At 43.7% G+C, this 16,282-nt stretch overlaps 1 long non-coding RNA gene across 1 annotated transcript; it reads left to right on the top strand.

Moving 5' to 3' along the window:
* Positions 1 to 278: 278 nt before the first annotated feature.
* On the top strand, positions 279 to 10,990 carry LOC142829747 (uncharacterized). The gene is made up of 3 exons (XR_012904489.1): positions 279 to 417; positions 8,849 to 8,916; positions 10,817 to 10,990. It is a non-coding gene; the product is annotated as an uncharacterized LOC142829747 (long non-coding RNA).
* The last annotated feature ends 5,292 nt before the right edge of the window (positions 10,991 to 16,282 follow it).

Raw genomic sequence — 16,282 nt, 5'->3', positions numbered from 1 at the left:
AAAAAGAGCGAGAACTCTAGCTTGACTGCATAGTAATAATTCCATCTGCCCACTCTTGCATTAAGTGATTATCCCACTGGTAGTCAGTGATCTGCTTTGAAGTCCTCAGCTTCAAAAGAGTCACCACATGAAGTCTATTCATATAAGCAGGGTTTCCTCTAAATAGAAAAACAACCTCTGCATCTCTCTCTCTTAATTTTTGCAGTTGATGACATGCCTTTGAGCATCAATAGGATTTTAAGATTACCATAATTTCTTCTCAGATGCACAACGAACAGGGCAAAGGCTTGGAGGCTTGGACTTTGGAGGTTGCATTCCCTTTAAAAGTCAGGATCAGACAACTGGAGGATGGTTTTGATTACCTGCTGTCAAATTCTTCCCTGGATTTCTTAAGTGTATGAGTATTCCTGCTACCAGGTCAGTGCAAATTCCAGACAATGAACTACCAAAAGCCACTTTCGTTCATTTGAGAGAGAGAATGTAAACAAGCGGGGTGAAGGCAGTAAGGAAATAATGCCAATTTAATATATTTATGTCTTATTAATATATATCCAAAATGTTGTGTCCAATATAATACAAGTGAATCAAAGAAGATTATGCAAAGTTAAAAGATAAATGTTGGTGAGCTACCTAAACTTTGGAATGCAATCCTTGGCTACGTCTAGACTGGCATGATTTTCCGCAAATGATTTTAACGGAAAAGTTTTCCGTTAAAAGCATTTGCGGAAAAGAGCATCTAGATTGGCACGGATGCTTTTCCGCAAAAGCACCTTTTGCAGAAAAGCGTCCGTGCCAATCTAGACACGCTTGTGCGCAAAAAAGCCCCAATAGCCATTTTTGCAATCGGGGCTTTTTTGCTCAAAACAAATCTGAGCTGTCTACACTGGCCCTTTTGCGCAAAAGGACTTTTGCCCGAACGGGAGCAGCATAGTATTTCTGCAAGAAGCACTGATTTCAGTCAGTAGGAAGTCAGTGTTCTTGCGGAAATTCAAGCGGCCGATGTAGACAGCTGGCAAGTTTTTCCGCAAAAGTTCCGGAAAAACTTGCCAGTCTAGAATCAGTGGGCTCCTTCTGAGAATCTCTCCTTCAGGGCCTCTTGGATTTGGACATCAGCCTGGTGAGCCTGGTGGATGGCAGCCGTCCAGGGCTGCTGAAATTGCCTCTCCTTGCCATCAGCACTTGTCCCGCACCCTGGCAGGAAGGCTTCCCCTTTCCTCTGCACCAGGTTATGGAGGGCGCAACATGTGGCCACCACCTCCAGGATGTTGTGTTCGCCCATCTCCAAGCATGTGAGGAAGCAACAAAACCTCCCTTTTAGATGGCCGAAGGTGCATTCCACCTGGATGAGAGCCTGACTAAGATGCGTGTTGAAAAGCTTCTTGCTTGCATCCTGGGGGCCGGTGTAGGGCTTCATGAGCCACGGCATCAGGAGGTAGGCCGTGTCAGCTACTATGCACGCCAGCATCTGCATGTCCCCAAGTGCGAGGTGCCACTGGGGGAAAAATGCAACCTGTGGTAAAGGTAGGAGTTGCGGAATATGTGGGCATCATGTGCCCACCTCGACCACCCGACACAAATATCCATAAAATGTTCCTGATGGTTGACCAGGGCCTGCAGCACCATGGAATAGTAGCCCTTCCTGCTTATAAATTGGGCTGCTCAATGGGGCGGTGTGCAGATTGAGATGTGTGTCCCATCGAGGGCTCCTCCACAGTTCGGGAAGCCAAGGGCAGCAAACCCGGCAATGATGTTGTCCAAGTCCCCAAGACGGATGAGCCTCTTCAGCAGCTCCGCATTGATGGCCCGCACTACTTGCAGCATGAGACAAATAAAGAGCCAGAAACCAGGAAGTTACACAGGTTACCTAAGTGCTTGGGAGGACAACCCTTCCCCTCTCCCAATCCACCCCTCCCCTTGTCAGGACACTCCCCTCCCCCGCATCAGAGCAGGGGTGGCTGAGGAGTGGCTTCCAAGTGTCACTTCTTCCCCCACTCCCTCTTGCCCTTGCTTGGCAGTCCCCCTTTTTCAACCCCCCCACTCAGCAGGGCCTGTCCCCCAAAAGTGACTTACCACCATCAAAATGTCCCCGACGGTAGACCTCCCCATGCCAAACATGTCCCACAGAACGGTAGCTGTTGGGGGTGGCCAGCTTCCACAGGGTGATTGCGACCCACTTCTGCAGGGGGATGGCAGACCTCAGGTGGGTGTCCTGATGTTCCAGAGCAGGGGCGAGCCAGGCACACAGTTCCAGGAATGTGGCCTTCTTCATCCAGAAATTGCAAAGCCAGTGGTCATCATCCCAGAGCTGCATGACAAGCCAGTTCTACCTGTCCGAACTCGTCTTGTACCTTCAAATCTGCCTGTCCCCAAAAAAGATTGGGGGCAAGGACAGAGCTCCTGTATCCCAGAGGAGGGTCTCCTCAGTGTGGTCTTGGTCCATATGGGGCAGGAGATTCATGACAGTGTCATCCAGATGCAGCAGAAGCTGCTGTATGGCAGTGTGGGGTCATCGTCTGCCCAAGGGCAGCTCAGGCTCCATGGCCAAAAACATGGTGAAAAGCAGAAAAAAATGTGCAAATAAACGTCTGTTGTGTCCGAGGAAAGAGGGCAACCAGAGCAAGAACTGCCACAGCTTTGCTTTCCCTCGAGGAGGTAGGCAAGCCAGAAGCAGGAGCAGAGCAATGGCTGTCCATGTGGATCCCTTTAAGCTCGCATCTCTACAAAGGGCAGGCAGCAGCATCTGGAAATAAAGGCTGCCCCCATGTCCTGCCAGAAGCACTTCTGGGTGTCTTTTTTTTTTGGAAAGAGTGTCCAGCAGTCTGGACGCTCTTTTTCGAAAAAGCAGATCAATTTTTCAATCTGCGTAATACAATCTAGATGCTCTTTTTCGACAGAGGCTTTTTTGAAAGATACTTTTGAAAAAGCCTCTGTTGAAAAAAGCGTGCAGTCTAGATGTAGCCAAGGAATGAATATTAAGTCATGAAAGCTACTACTTGAAGAATCTAAGAGAAAGGAACACCTGTCCCAGCATTCCCTCCTCCCTTCTCATTTATGAACGTTCTTAGAAAGGTGAACATTTAGTCTTGACTTTGGAAATCTATCTCCCTTCCCAGTGTCTGTTGGTCCTTCCCAAGAAAATCTGACTTTTCTCAGGAGGATCTGACCCCATTTTATTCTGTTGCTGTTCTCATGCAGTCTCTGAGCATTTCAACCTGCTTCAGGTTGCTCCAAGATAATGAGGGAAGATTATAAAAATTGGGTTTGTTTACTTTGAAGAAGAAAAGAGTAAAAGCAGACATGATAACAGTTTTCAAACACGTGAAACGTTGTTAGGAGGAGGGAGAAAATTGTTTTTATTAACCTTTGATGATAGGACACAAAGCATTGGGCTTAAATTGCAGCAAGGAAGATTAGATTGCATACAAGGAAAAACTTCCTAACTCTCAGGGTGGTTAAGCATTGGAATAAATTACCTAGGGAGGTTGTGGAATTTTAAAGATTTTAAAGAGAAGGTTAGACAAACAGCTGCCAGGAGTATTCTAGGTAACACTTAGTCCTGCCATAAGTGCAGAGGACTGGACTGGATGACTTCAAATCCTATGATTCTACATAACAGCTTCTCTCTCAGAGGAAGTGTCACAAGAGATTTCCTTGAAGGAGCACAATTCCTAACCTAAGAGTAGGCTGTTGACCTCTGGGGAATTCCCTGAAGAGACCCTGGAACTGTCTCTCAGTAGGAGTTGTGGGGCAAACAAATCAAGTAGTCTTAAAAGAGAACTGGACAAATGTCTGAATGTGGTCATATGATGAGGTTCTTGTAATGTCAGGACAGCGCTGGTTAGTGCTGGAGGTCCCTTCTGCTTGATACATTTATATTTCTAAAACTCGTGTATCAGGGCTTCAGCATGTCATCTGCCTGGGTCATGTGAGAGGAAAGTGGAGAGGGGGGCATTTTCCCTCCCCCATCAATGTATTCTGTTTTTTAAAATCTCCTTTCTGTGTTGCAGTAGAGATGGCTACAGCTATAGATGGGACATAGTGGGCCAAGGCTCCAAGGTGGTGCCAAAGGTCTCTCTGAGGTGCTTGGCTGTTGGTTTTTGTTCACATGCCCAGGGTCTACCTGATATGTGGGGTCAGGAAGGAATTTTCCCTAAGACAAATTATTAATCTGCAGAATGGAGCCTAGATCACTTGACAGGACTATTCGGGTATATCTATCTTAACCATTTCCCTGCTACTGCAGGGGCATCAAACATTGGTGCACCTTGACCCCTCCTATTCTCTGCTTGTGGCTCATAATAGCTTAATTTCCTGTGGGTAGTAGCATTTTGGTTTAATTTGGTTGGTGAGTGTTAAGATGCTCGGGGTTTTGTGGTCTGTGAACATGTAGTCTGCAGGAAGTCAGTCTAGATAATCTGGTGGTTTCTTCTGGCCTTTAACTCTATGATTTGTAGCACATCCCTCCACCATTTTATTTTTAGAAGTAGAGGTTTCCTCTGAGAAACTCTCACTCCTGCCATCTGTGTATGGATGTGTGTATGCAAGATGGTAAAGCAGACTTGGTGCCACTAGGTAGGACAGAACACCACACCCAAAAGGTCATATGAACCCAAACGGTGTGGTGTTTACACATATATTTCCTATATATCGGAGTGGGCAACTTCCGGCCTGAGGGCTGGATCTGGTCCACAGTGTTAATCCCTGGCAGGCCTCCACCACTATATTTACTTGCACCTCTGCAGGTATTGAACAATCACAGCTTTCCTTGGCGATGAATCACCGTTTGCAGCCAATGCAAGCAATAGGAAGTGGTGTCCCGGCCCGCACCACTTCCCACTGCTCACATTGGCCGTGAATGGCAATTCACAGCCACCGAGCTGTGATCATCCAATACCTGCGGAGATGCAGGTAAACATAGCAGCAGTGGCTCACCAGGGACTAACCCTGGTGCACTGCCTCCATTTTATTGCCCACCCCTGCTATATACTGTGTATAGAATATTACAAAATAGCAAGGATTTGAATTCCTTGAAAGAAACCTTGTCCTGTTTTGTTTACAGTGTCTAGGCCTCCTGTTTGCTTTGGTGCTGTTTAGGCTGCACCATTTGTGTCTACATCTTCCTCTAGCTCAGTATTTATTTTTTAGATTGATAGATCTTGCCATGTCCATTCAAATATAAATCTGTCTGAAATGCAGAAACAAGAGCAGTGGTCAGCTCTCCCTGGGGACACAGTGGGTGAAACCCAGCCCCCCCCTGCAAGGCGAGGTCAGCACGTGGGGAATGGGCCAGGGCCCCTGCATGACACCCAGCTGCTGCTCCATGGTGGGCAAGGCCCAGGCGCACGGTCCCTGGGCTCCCTCTCCACACTCCCCCCAAACACATAAGGGGAGCATGATGGCACTCACATGTGGAGCCCTCCCCGGCCTCAGACAACACAGCCTATGTGCTCTGTAGGATGCCTCGGGGGTCCTGGGTCCTGGGCAGGCTCCCTGCAGGCTCCTGGCTCTCGACAACCTCCTCCTCCTCCTCCATGTCAGGTACGGGGCCCTCTGCCCCGGGGTCGATTACCACCCAGAGGCCATGGACTGCGTGAGCCCCCAGGATGCGGTCCAGGGCCTCGTAATGAGGGCATACCTCTGGGTTGGCCCCTGGCTGGGAGGCCCTGGAATAGGCCTGACACAGATCTTTAATCTTGCAGCAGACCTGCTCCTGGGTCCGCATGTGGCCTCTGGCAGCCATGTAGCTGTGGACGGCCGTGTTCCTGTGCCTAGTGCGGAGATCGTGGACGTTGGAGGCCTCCCCCCAAACCTTGATGAGGTCCACAATCTCCGCACTAGACCAGGCGGGCACCCGCCTTTTGCGGCCCCGGGCAGGTTCCTGTGAGCCTCCAGCCTGGTCCTGGGAAGAGGTGAAGGGCTGGGTGGTTGTCTCATCCTGTGCCAGGTGCAGGGTCTGCTGGCTGGATGCTGACAGGCTTGCAATTGGCACGGGCACTGTGGGCAGACCATGCCCCTTTAAGGGCTCCGAGGCTGGGAGGGGGGCAGAAGAGTTTCCTTGTTTTGATCCAGAGTGGCCACCAGGGCAACCTGGGAAGGGCTAGCCTCCAACTAGTTCGAATTAAGTGGCTACACAACCCTTAATTTGAACTACTTAATTCAAACTAGGCGTTACTCCTCGTAGAATGAGGTTTACCTAGTTCAAATTAAGTGCTCCGCTAGTTCGAATTAAATTCGAAATAGTGGTTTGTATGTGTAGCCCTTATTAAATTTAATTTGAACTAATGGCTGTTAGTTTGAATTAACTTTGTAGTGTAGACATACCCTTGGTTTCCTTTCAGAGTTTAAGCTTTCAAAGGACCTAAAAATTCATAAGTGAAAACACTGAATTATTCTTTATGTTGATATCACAAGCAACTATGGAAAAAGCCATGACATCATACTGTTTGTTTGAAAGTAGGCATGTGTTTGTGTAAAATGCTGTGAGGCTTAACAAACTTTTGGATGCACACAGACTTAATTTAGGGGTTGTAATGAAATTTGAAACCAAACAAGTGTCATGTAATTTAATATTTCATTGCAAATATTTCATAGCAGTCCAGCTGCCTCTCCCTTTTCTAACACCACTTTTGTGAAAATAGAACAGAAATTTCAATCTTACAGGTAACTCTCTATATGTATATATATCTTCATGCACAAATTTTATCCATTTAACTTGTGTTGTCATAACAAAATAAAGGACTCCTATATAAAAATCAGAAAAGAGACAAGCCTTTGTAAACTATTTGTAATGGAAAGGAAAAGTAAAGTTATGAGTTCAGTTATATAGCAAATTTGGAGTTGAAGTGAGAAAATCTAAGGCTATGTCTACACAGCAGTGTTATTTTGGAATAACTGACGTTATATCAAAATAACATAGTCTGTGTCTACACACAAGCAGTTATGTCGACATAATGTTGACATGATGTTGAGATGAGAACATCTTACAATGACTCCTGTAACCCTCAGCTACCTGCAGCTAGCTGTTCAAGCTCTGGGAGTGAGGGAAAAAAACGGGAATGCAGATTTGTGGCACTCTGAAAGTGCTGGGCGGGAGAGGGACAAGTAAGAAGTGGGGGACTCCAGTGCCTCAATATGCAAGAGGAATGTGGAGGAGGGGGGCAGAGAGGAAGTGCACAGGCTGCAGGTGGCACCCCAGTGAACTGCAGGCTTCAGGTTGTCCACCACTGGTCATGTGTCCCACAGAGATGAAGGAGGGTCACTAATGCAGCCCACTCTTGGTTTAACCCCTAAAAAGCTGCTCTGTGCCCCTTGTAAGTTGGCACTCTGGGGATCAAACTAACTAGTTTTTAAACTTTAATTTATTTTAAAATATTCTAAAGGTTTTTACTATTCTGCTCCAAAAAATAATTAGAAATACATTTATTTCAATGTTAGAAGACAAATGATATATAATAGATTGTTTATATAGAAATGATCTAAAGTACTTATCTCCATGTGTGAATACTTATCTTGTGAGTCCTTGTTTCTTGTCAGGAGTTTGTGGTTTACCATTATTAGGTGATAATAAAAAGCAAAAAGCAAAAAAAAACAAAAAAAAAAAAAAACCAAAAAAACCCCCCAAAAAAACCCAGAGAACATTAGGAATCATTATAAAAAGGATAGAGAATGTCAGAAAATATCTTATTGGTCTTATTGGCTCCATATAAAAACATGGTATGCCCATATCTTGAAAATTGCGTACAGATGTGGTTGCCTCATCTCAAAAAAGATATATTGGCACTGGAAAAGATTCAGAAAAGGGCAACAAAAATGATGAGGGGTTTGCAATGGGTCCCATATAAAGAGAGAGAAAAAAGACTTGGACTTTTCAACTTAGAAAAGAGGAGACTAAGGGGGGATACGATAGAGGTCTATAAAATCATGACTGGTGTGGAAAAAGTGAATAAGGAAAAGTTACTTACTTATTCCCACAATATAATAACTAGGGGTCACCAAATGAAATTAATAGGTATCAGGTTTAACACAAATAAAAGGAAATTTTTCTTCACTCAGTGCAGAGTTAACCTCTGGAACTCCTTGCCAGAGGATGTGGTGTAGGCTAAAACTTTAACAGAGTTCAAAAAAGAGCTAGATAGATTCACAGAGATTAGGTCAATCAATGGCTATTAGCCAGGAGGGGTAGAAATGGTGTCTCTAGCCTCTGTTTCTCTGGAGGTGGGAGACAGGAGAGAGATCACTTGTTGTGTTCCCTCCCTCAGGAGCATCTGATATTGGCCACTGTCGACAGACAGGATACTGGGCTGGATGGACCTTTGGTCTGACCCAGTATGGCTGTTCTTATGTGATTATATACATTGAAATGCTAATATGATAAATACCAATAAATCAATAAAGAATTATTGGCTCAACTACAAACAGAGAAAAATCTTAATGCATTAAAATATTGAAATATCCTTTAGTGACTGAATTATGATTTGGTCATATGTAAATTCTCCTGAAGAATACAATTACTTTTCAGCAAGGGGTCCTCAAACAGGCATCAACAAGCAAAAGCTGATTTTAACTTGCCAGGGGATAATTGTAGCTGTAGAGGTGATTTAATCAAGGATTATACTATTTGTTGTTTAAAACTCAATTTCAAAAGAATTGAAAAGCTTGAAATCCATGGATTGTAAAGACAAGTTTTCAACCAAAAGTAGCATCCCTAACTAATATCTCCAGTGGAATCAATAGAAGTAGTACTGCAGCATGAATGAAGGTTCACCACTCAGAAATAGTGTCTCTTTCTGACTGATCTAAACATTTCCAACAATATAGATTATGAATACATTTGAATTAATCCAAACAGGAATCTTTGCAGTACCAAAAAGTTTCCATACTGAAGTATAAGAAAGGACATTTTTTTCTTGTGCCAAGGTAAGAATGCAAATCCATTGTCTTTAATAAATGTTTATGGTACTTAAGTATTTCTCGCAGTTGATGTTTTCCATAAACTAGTAGAAGTAAGTCAGTGTATATAAAATACCCTATTATAGTACTTATGTAATGCTTCCAGCATAGTATATAATTATACATTCTGAGTTTTATTTAATAGTGTCAGAAATGATGAAAACTCGTATTAACCATACCATACTTGAAAGCAGAGATGCTCAAAGAGAGAACCTTCTACATCCTACTAAAGTGAAAGGAAATACTTTTACTGACTTTACTGGACTTTGGAGAGGGTCTTAAAAAGTGCTTTAGGATGTGTTAAAAATATAAAAATGTTACAAAATGATTTGCCTTCTTGCTTTCCAAAAAGATTAAAGAGAAAATTCTAGAAATAAGACACAATGAATAAAATTATAAATATAGATGTCTAAAATTAGGCACCTTCAGAATTGATCTTATTCCCATACATGCAAAGCACCTTTGAATTTACCATTGACTTCAGTGAGATCTCAGTGCCTCCAAGGTGCATAGGTGTTGATTTAAGTTACTACTAATAGGCATCCAAGTATGAAATTCTGTGTTTTTAAAATGCAGTTGCACGTGATGGACATTTTTCTTAAAATGCTTAAATCTAGAATTTTCCATGATCTCCTTCCTATAAACACAGCTTCAAATAATTGGGCAGAAAATTATATAACTGGTGCCAGCTCTAGTTGAATATCCCCTCTTAGATACAGATTAGGCTGATTTGAAGGGATTCAAATGCTGACTTCCCTAGATTTTAAGTCTCCAGAATCCATGCACTGTGCTTACTTTGGGGTCTGTAGGTGCACTCCTGAGATGCAGATTTTCTGTCCAGCTTTCCCTTCTGAGAGCTGATACTTCTGTGATTCAATTGCCTATCTCTTGGAACCAGCCCTGAGCCCCACCCCGACCCCTCCATCTCCTAATTGCCTAAACACGCTCCTCTCTCAGAGCTCCAGGTATGTGAGTGTCCTGGGTCCATAGTTTAACTCTTCCAGGAGGTGTGACAGCTGTAACACACTCACACAGGTACAGAAAGCCCCCCCCCCCCCCACACACACACCCTCATTGCTCTCTATTCAATAGAGAGAGAACATACAATTTAGAAAATCCTGAATTGGTGATCTGTCAGGTAGGCAGAGTTCATCCTGCTTCATCAGGCTGCTGTAGCAGCTTCTCTCTGCTTAAGCTGGTCAAAAATGGCCAGAGATTCCCAATAGATCAGAGTCTGCCCTTTTATAACCTTCCAGTCCCTCTGTCTGGCCCAGCCTTTCAGGTGATTGCAGACCCCCTTCAGGTGACTGCTTCGTTGCCAGGTGACCTCCTCACAAGACAGTTCTCCTGGATAGGAATTAATCTTCTAGGGGATCTGTATTTGAAAAGAGAACCCTTCCAATTTAACAAATCTCTATTGTCTACCATTCATGACATTTCAATCCAACAAGAAGGCATAGAATAGCACATTCAAGGAGGTGGGGGGAGGGAGTGAAGTGAGGTTGCTACTAAATTCCATTCCTCTTACTCACAGGGTGAATTTTACCCACATTTGCCCTCGTTTTGAAGACTTGAGCGGAAAGTATGTGATGCATAGATTTTGTCTTCTCCTTTATCATGAACATATTCAGCTGCATGTAGTCCAATGATCTATGTGAGAAGTTATTTTAGCAAAGCAAAACAGGCTCTTTCTGTGAAGTTTTATTTCTTGAACACTTCTAAAATTCCCTTGATTTTTTTCCCCATCTGGAAGAGAAAAAAAATCATATTCGATTTTGTTAGGTTTATTTTTTCATTGAGACATTAGGTCAGGCAAAATATAACGTTGGCAGAATTGTTGTCTTTTCTGCATTTTTTTTTTTTGCAGGATTGTCACTTGAAGGTCAAATAAAGGCTCATTCCTCTGGAGCAGTGGAAATGATAGTAGCCAGCCTCAGGTCAGTCCTGCCTCTTGAGATATGGAGTTCATTACACACTTTCAGAAAGCACTGTTGTCTGCTTTTTCCTGGCCTCGGAAATCACAGTACTATTTGGCTGTGTGACAAAGGGTATTCCCAATTTGAATGACTTTGTCTCCTTTTTTCTTTCATATGTATTTTTTTCTTTCATATCATTTGACTGATTGGTCCATTTTTAATTTTAAAATAATTTATTAAATGTATCACATCTCTTGATGTTTAATATAAGCTTTTTTATTATGCCTTCTGTTTCCTCTAGTATAGAAACATTCTTTAAATCTCTAGTAGTCTCCATGACTGAAGATTTCTGAAGGACACTTTGCTGTGTAAAAGAAAATATCTTTAATTGATACCTCATTCCTACACTTACAATCCTTGAGAGCAAGGGAGACCGATATTGTGAATAAAGGAAATAAATGGGGGAGCTATTGTAATCTATGGGGGAAGAAGAAGCATAATAAAAATCTGAGCTCCTTCTATTCATTGTGCCTCATTTCAGTTCTGCAAATCTCTATTTCCACAAATGGATGCTTTCTTTCTATCTGTCTATCTATCATTTAATGTATAGTAGGCAAACTGTCTCAAAAAAGATGGTGAGAAATTGAAATATCCTTTTCTCCCTTATTTATGAAATTTAAACCTAGGTCTTTACTGGAAAACAATTTCTGTGCAGAGAAAAGGAAATGCTCATACTCATATGGAAGGCACTAGTGAATGGACAGTAGTTTACAATTACATGTTAAAAAATTAGTACAGAGATTTTCCCACAGAATAAGCAACTCTGAGTGAACTGTATCCATATGTATGTCACAACAGGATTGAAAGTTGCAGGCAGTTATATACAGCCCCAGTGTTGTATGAGGGAGATGAGAAATCTCAGACCACACAAAATTACTCTCAGTTACTTTTCTTTTGGTAGCCCTGGAAAACTTTTTCATATAACAAATCCTTGTCAGTCAGACAGGCTGACCTAAATATTTTCCACTGGGCTCTGTAAGATCAGAGTTCATTCTTGTTTTGCTATAGACTTCCTGTGTGACTCCATGCAAGTCGCTAGAGCTCAAACCACAAAGAAATGAAGGCAGTTAAGTTCCACTTTAGGCACCTCAGAATCCCTGTTCAGCTGCTGACTAAAATTATGCAAGCTAGTTCTCACGGTACAGTACCTATATTTCCACAGGTAATGTCCTTTAGGTGACTAAAACTCTGCCAGCGGACATGCCTCAGACTAGGTGCTCTGCCCATACTAAACATTCTTCTTATTTGGCCTGGGAAGTAATCTTTGAAGCTGCCTTCAAATGGAGACTTGCATAAAACAATGCAGGTGATTGTCTCCATCCAGTAATATTTAACTCACAAGTTAGAGGACTTCCCCAGAGTTTGAGAGACCCCAGTTCTATTCCTGCCTTTTGCCTAATGTAGAGAAGGGAGTTGAACTTGTTTCTCCCACCCCAGAAGAATCACTGGAGCATTTTAGGAGCATACCTTCTCTAGCTCTTTTATTAAAGTTGTTCCACTCTCTATAAATTCTCAAATCTTTATTGGGCTCAAGAGCAAGTGAGAATGACTCTATAACCCAGTGAGTAGAACACTTACAGTTTTCAGAACACAAATACACTGATTAAATATTAGAGTGGAAAATATTAATGCACAGGATTCAGGGTACAAAATCCTTGTCCCCCCTTAAGTGCAAGGCAAAATCCCTTTGATGTTAATGGGAGTAACCCCAGAGTTTTTTTGGGGAGATCCTTTGACATCCCTAAGTAAATGTTGGTTTGGGCTTTCAGGGATTCATGCAATCACTGAGTCAAAATCATCTGAGTGTAAATGGTATAACTCAGGTCAATAGAGTTGTTTTACAGTAATTATTTTTGGATTTTGTTTGTGTGGCTTTCCATCAGTTGACAATTGCTTTGAACTTCACATTCAAATGAACAAAAATCTGAAAGCATATTCTGTTCAAATCTTTGAGTTTCCAAAACTATACGCTTGCACAAATTTGCTTAGTATTGGGCCTAGGTTCACTCAAGGTACTTCACTGACTTTCACAAGCTCATGCAGAATTTAGAGTTTGTAACAAACCCCCTAATCCAAGCAAGTTTCTTATGAGTCCCAACTTTAGTTGCAAATGTTTCACACTGTTTCCATCTTTGATTTTTTTTCCCCATTACATTTATATTTGAAATTTTGGTGAAATCAAAAATACTTATGAATTAAGAATGGTGCTAATCATCCCAGTCTCTTTTATGTTTGTGATTTTCACAACAGTTTTGACACATTTTGTGTGTAGGTGTGTTTCTAGGTACAAATTTTCATATATAAACATAATAGTCTATATTGAAGAAAGGAAGTGAAAGCTTTTTTAGACTTTTTTTTAGCATCAATACTAATATTTTGTTGCAAGTTTCAAATACTGACATTGTAATAGCATATCAAATATAACTTAAAATATACAATTAAATGCTCATTTATGGGTAATCATAAATGTGCACATACATACAATATCTTTTGAAGTCTGTAATACATTTTAGAATGATATCAAATATATTGTGTGTTGCTCGTCTACTTTTCTATAAAGCAGAGCATGGGGAAATAATTTCACACTGCATATGATGCATTTGATATGACAGAAACTTGAAAATTATTTAGTTACAGATTGCTCTGACCAGGCTTGCAAAATGGTATATATTATGTTAATGGGCAGGTATTTGAAAATGAACTTGAATATTAAACACAATAAGTTTGGGTTCTGGCATGAAGGCAGGCATGGTCTATCTACTGTATAGAAAATCGGTTTTCTTTAATTCTTTCAGTTTTCTTACAAAACATCACATCTTTTGGACAAAAGACGCACTGATATAAATGTAGAGTATGAGTTACTGATCATTCAGAGTTTTCCCATACTATTTCTAGAATTGTAATACATTTCCAGTTATGTATTGTCGTGGCAAAAATGGGAAAGAAATTAATAACTTTAATGAAATAAACACTGTGACGGACCCGGTAGGGTCCGCACTTGACCCGGCGGGGGGAACTCCCTCCGCGAGGGGAAAAGCGGCGGCAGCGGCCGCCGAGCGGCCCCAGGCGGCGGCACTGGGGACAGGACGTCCCGCAACCCCGGACAGAGCCGGGAGCGGGAGACGGGGCCGAGCGCGAGCGGCCAGGAAACGCCTGCCCCTGCCGCCCCGACTGACACCACGGGCGCGCACCCGGGAACGCGTCGGGACACCTGGGAGGGGGGCCGCGCCGGGGGGGGCGGAGCTAACCCCTCCGACGTCATCCCCCGGCGACTATAACAGCCGGGGGCATCCCGGCCAGAGGGGGGAAAGACTCCAACACCGGGCGCCCTGGCGTCCAGGAGCACCAAGCCCCCAGCCCTTGGGGCGACACGGCGAGACGGACTCGGCAGCTGGCGGCTCGCCCTGGGACGCGCCCGACGACTCCGGCGTGGTGAGTCACCCGGGGCTTGTCCCGCCTGTGGGACAGGTCAACAGGGAGTGGAAGGAGCCCGAGGTGGGGCCCCTGTGGCGCCCGTGGGCGGACGAGTTGAGGGCTACAGCCCCGTCCGCCGTGGGGAGCAACGACCAGTCGTGAACCCCACTTAGGGCCTCGGGCTGGGACCCGGAGGTGAGGGAGGGCCCGGGTCCCCCACTCCCCTTTTCCTCCCACGACACTACCCGCCCCTACTCCGCCAGGTCGAGGAGCAGGGGAAAGAGACGGAGGGGTCGCAGAGCCCCCCCAGTCCCTCGGGGCTGAGGGGTGATCGCCCCCGCAGCTAGGACCTACTAGACGGACCCCAGGTGGGGCGACCAACGAACCTAGTCCAGGCGGGAGGGGTACGCTGGGCCCCGCCCCCTCCCCCAGACTGGTGCCGGGAGCGGCCGGGAGGAGGGGCGAGGAGCTCGCACCCCGAGGACCCTGTCACAAACACAACAAATGGTTTGATAGCATTTTTGTTACTTTATTGACTAACAAAACATGTAGATGGTAAAGTGCTACCAGACCATTTGTTGTTTTTTAAGTTTATCCTGTACAGACTAACTCGGCTACCCCCAGAAGCATTTTATGAAATATGTAGACATGGCTTTGAAAGTGGTCAACAGCAGCTATCACAACTACATCTCAGCCCAAAAAATGTAGCATCTACAGTACTTCTAAGTAGCATTGTAACATCCTTTGTGACCTATTCTCAAAGGCAAGCAACTTTTCATTTGTAATATACAAACATATATACTTTCTCAGTGTAGCCATTATTGCACGAGTCCTGTATGGTTGTAGACAATATAGTTAAAGTGGTAACAAAGGGCCTGATGAAATTAATGGCTATATGGTAATGACATCAGTGATTCAGGATTGAGCCATTAAGATGCATGTGCACTACGGGTATGTCTACACTAGCCCCCCAGTTCGAACTAGGGATGGTAATGAGGACAACCGAAATTGCAAATGAAGCATGGGATTTAAATATCCCGTGCTTCATTTGCATGTTCCCAGACGGTTGCCTTTTTGGAAATTGATTAGCCTGGAAGAACTGCCCGCGTCTACACGTGGCAGAGAAGGGCGATTCCAAAATAAACCCCTTACTTTGAATTAACAGTTTAATACTCATGGGCTACGTCTAGATTGCATCCCTTTTTCGTAAAAGGGATGCAAATTAGACGTATCACAATTGCTAATGAAGTGGGGATTTAAATCTCCCCTGCTTCATTAGCATAAAAATGGCTGCTGCTTTTTTTCGGCATGGAGCTTTGCCGGAAAAAAGCGCCAGTCTAGATGCGGATCTTTCAGAAAATAAAGCCTTTTCTGAAAGATTCCATATCCCTTATTTTAAGAGGGATAAGGGTTCTTTCAGAAAAGGCTTTATTTTCCGAAAGATCCATGTCTAGACTGGCGCTTTTTTTCGGCAAAGCTCCATGCGGAAAAAAAGCGGCAGCCATTTTTATGCTAATGAAGCGGGGGACATTTAAATCCCCGCTTCATTAGCAATTGCGATTCATCTAATTTGCATCCCTTTTACGAAAAAGGGATGCAATCTAGACGTAGCCATGAGGTTTAAACTAGGGGGCTAGTGTAGATGTACCCTACAATAAAAGACTGGTGGATGGCCACACCTGGTGTGGGTCAGCCGACTCAGGGTTGCAGGCTGAAAATTGCAGTGTAGATACTCAAGCTCCTGTTTCAGAGCCAGGGTTCCAATCTTAACCCTGAAATGTTTAGTCCTGCAGCCTGAGCTCTGCCCACCTGAATCATTTGACCTGCACTCTGAGACCAAATGTCACACATTCATATTTTTATTGCAGAATGTATGTACCCTTAAGACACAGGGTCCTTAATATGTGTGGGATGGAGTTAAGTGACAGACACTGCATTTTTGG

The sequence above is a fragment of the Pelodiscus sinensis genome, chromosome 6, assembly GCF_049634645.1.
Source record: "Pelodiscus sinensis isolate JC-2024 chromosome 6, ASM4963464v1, whole genome shotgun sequence".
NCBI classification, from domain to species: Eukaryota; Metazoa; Chordata; order Testudines; family Trionychidae; genus Pelodiscus; species Pelodiscus sinensis.
Note: the sequence above shows the minus strand (reverse complement) of the source record. Positions and strands in the feature narration are given on the sequence as shown.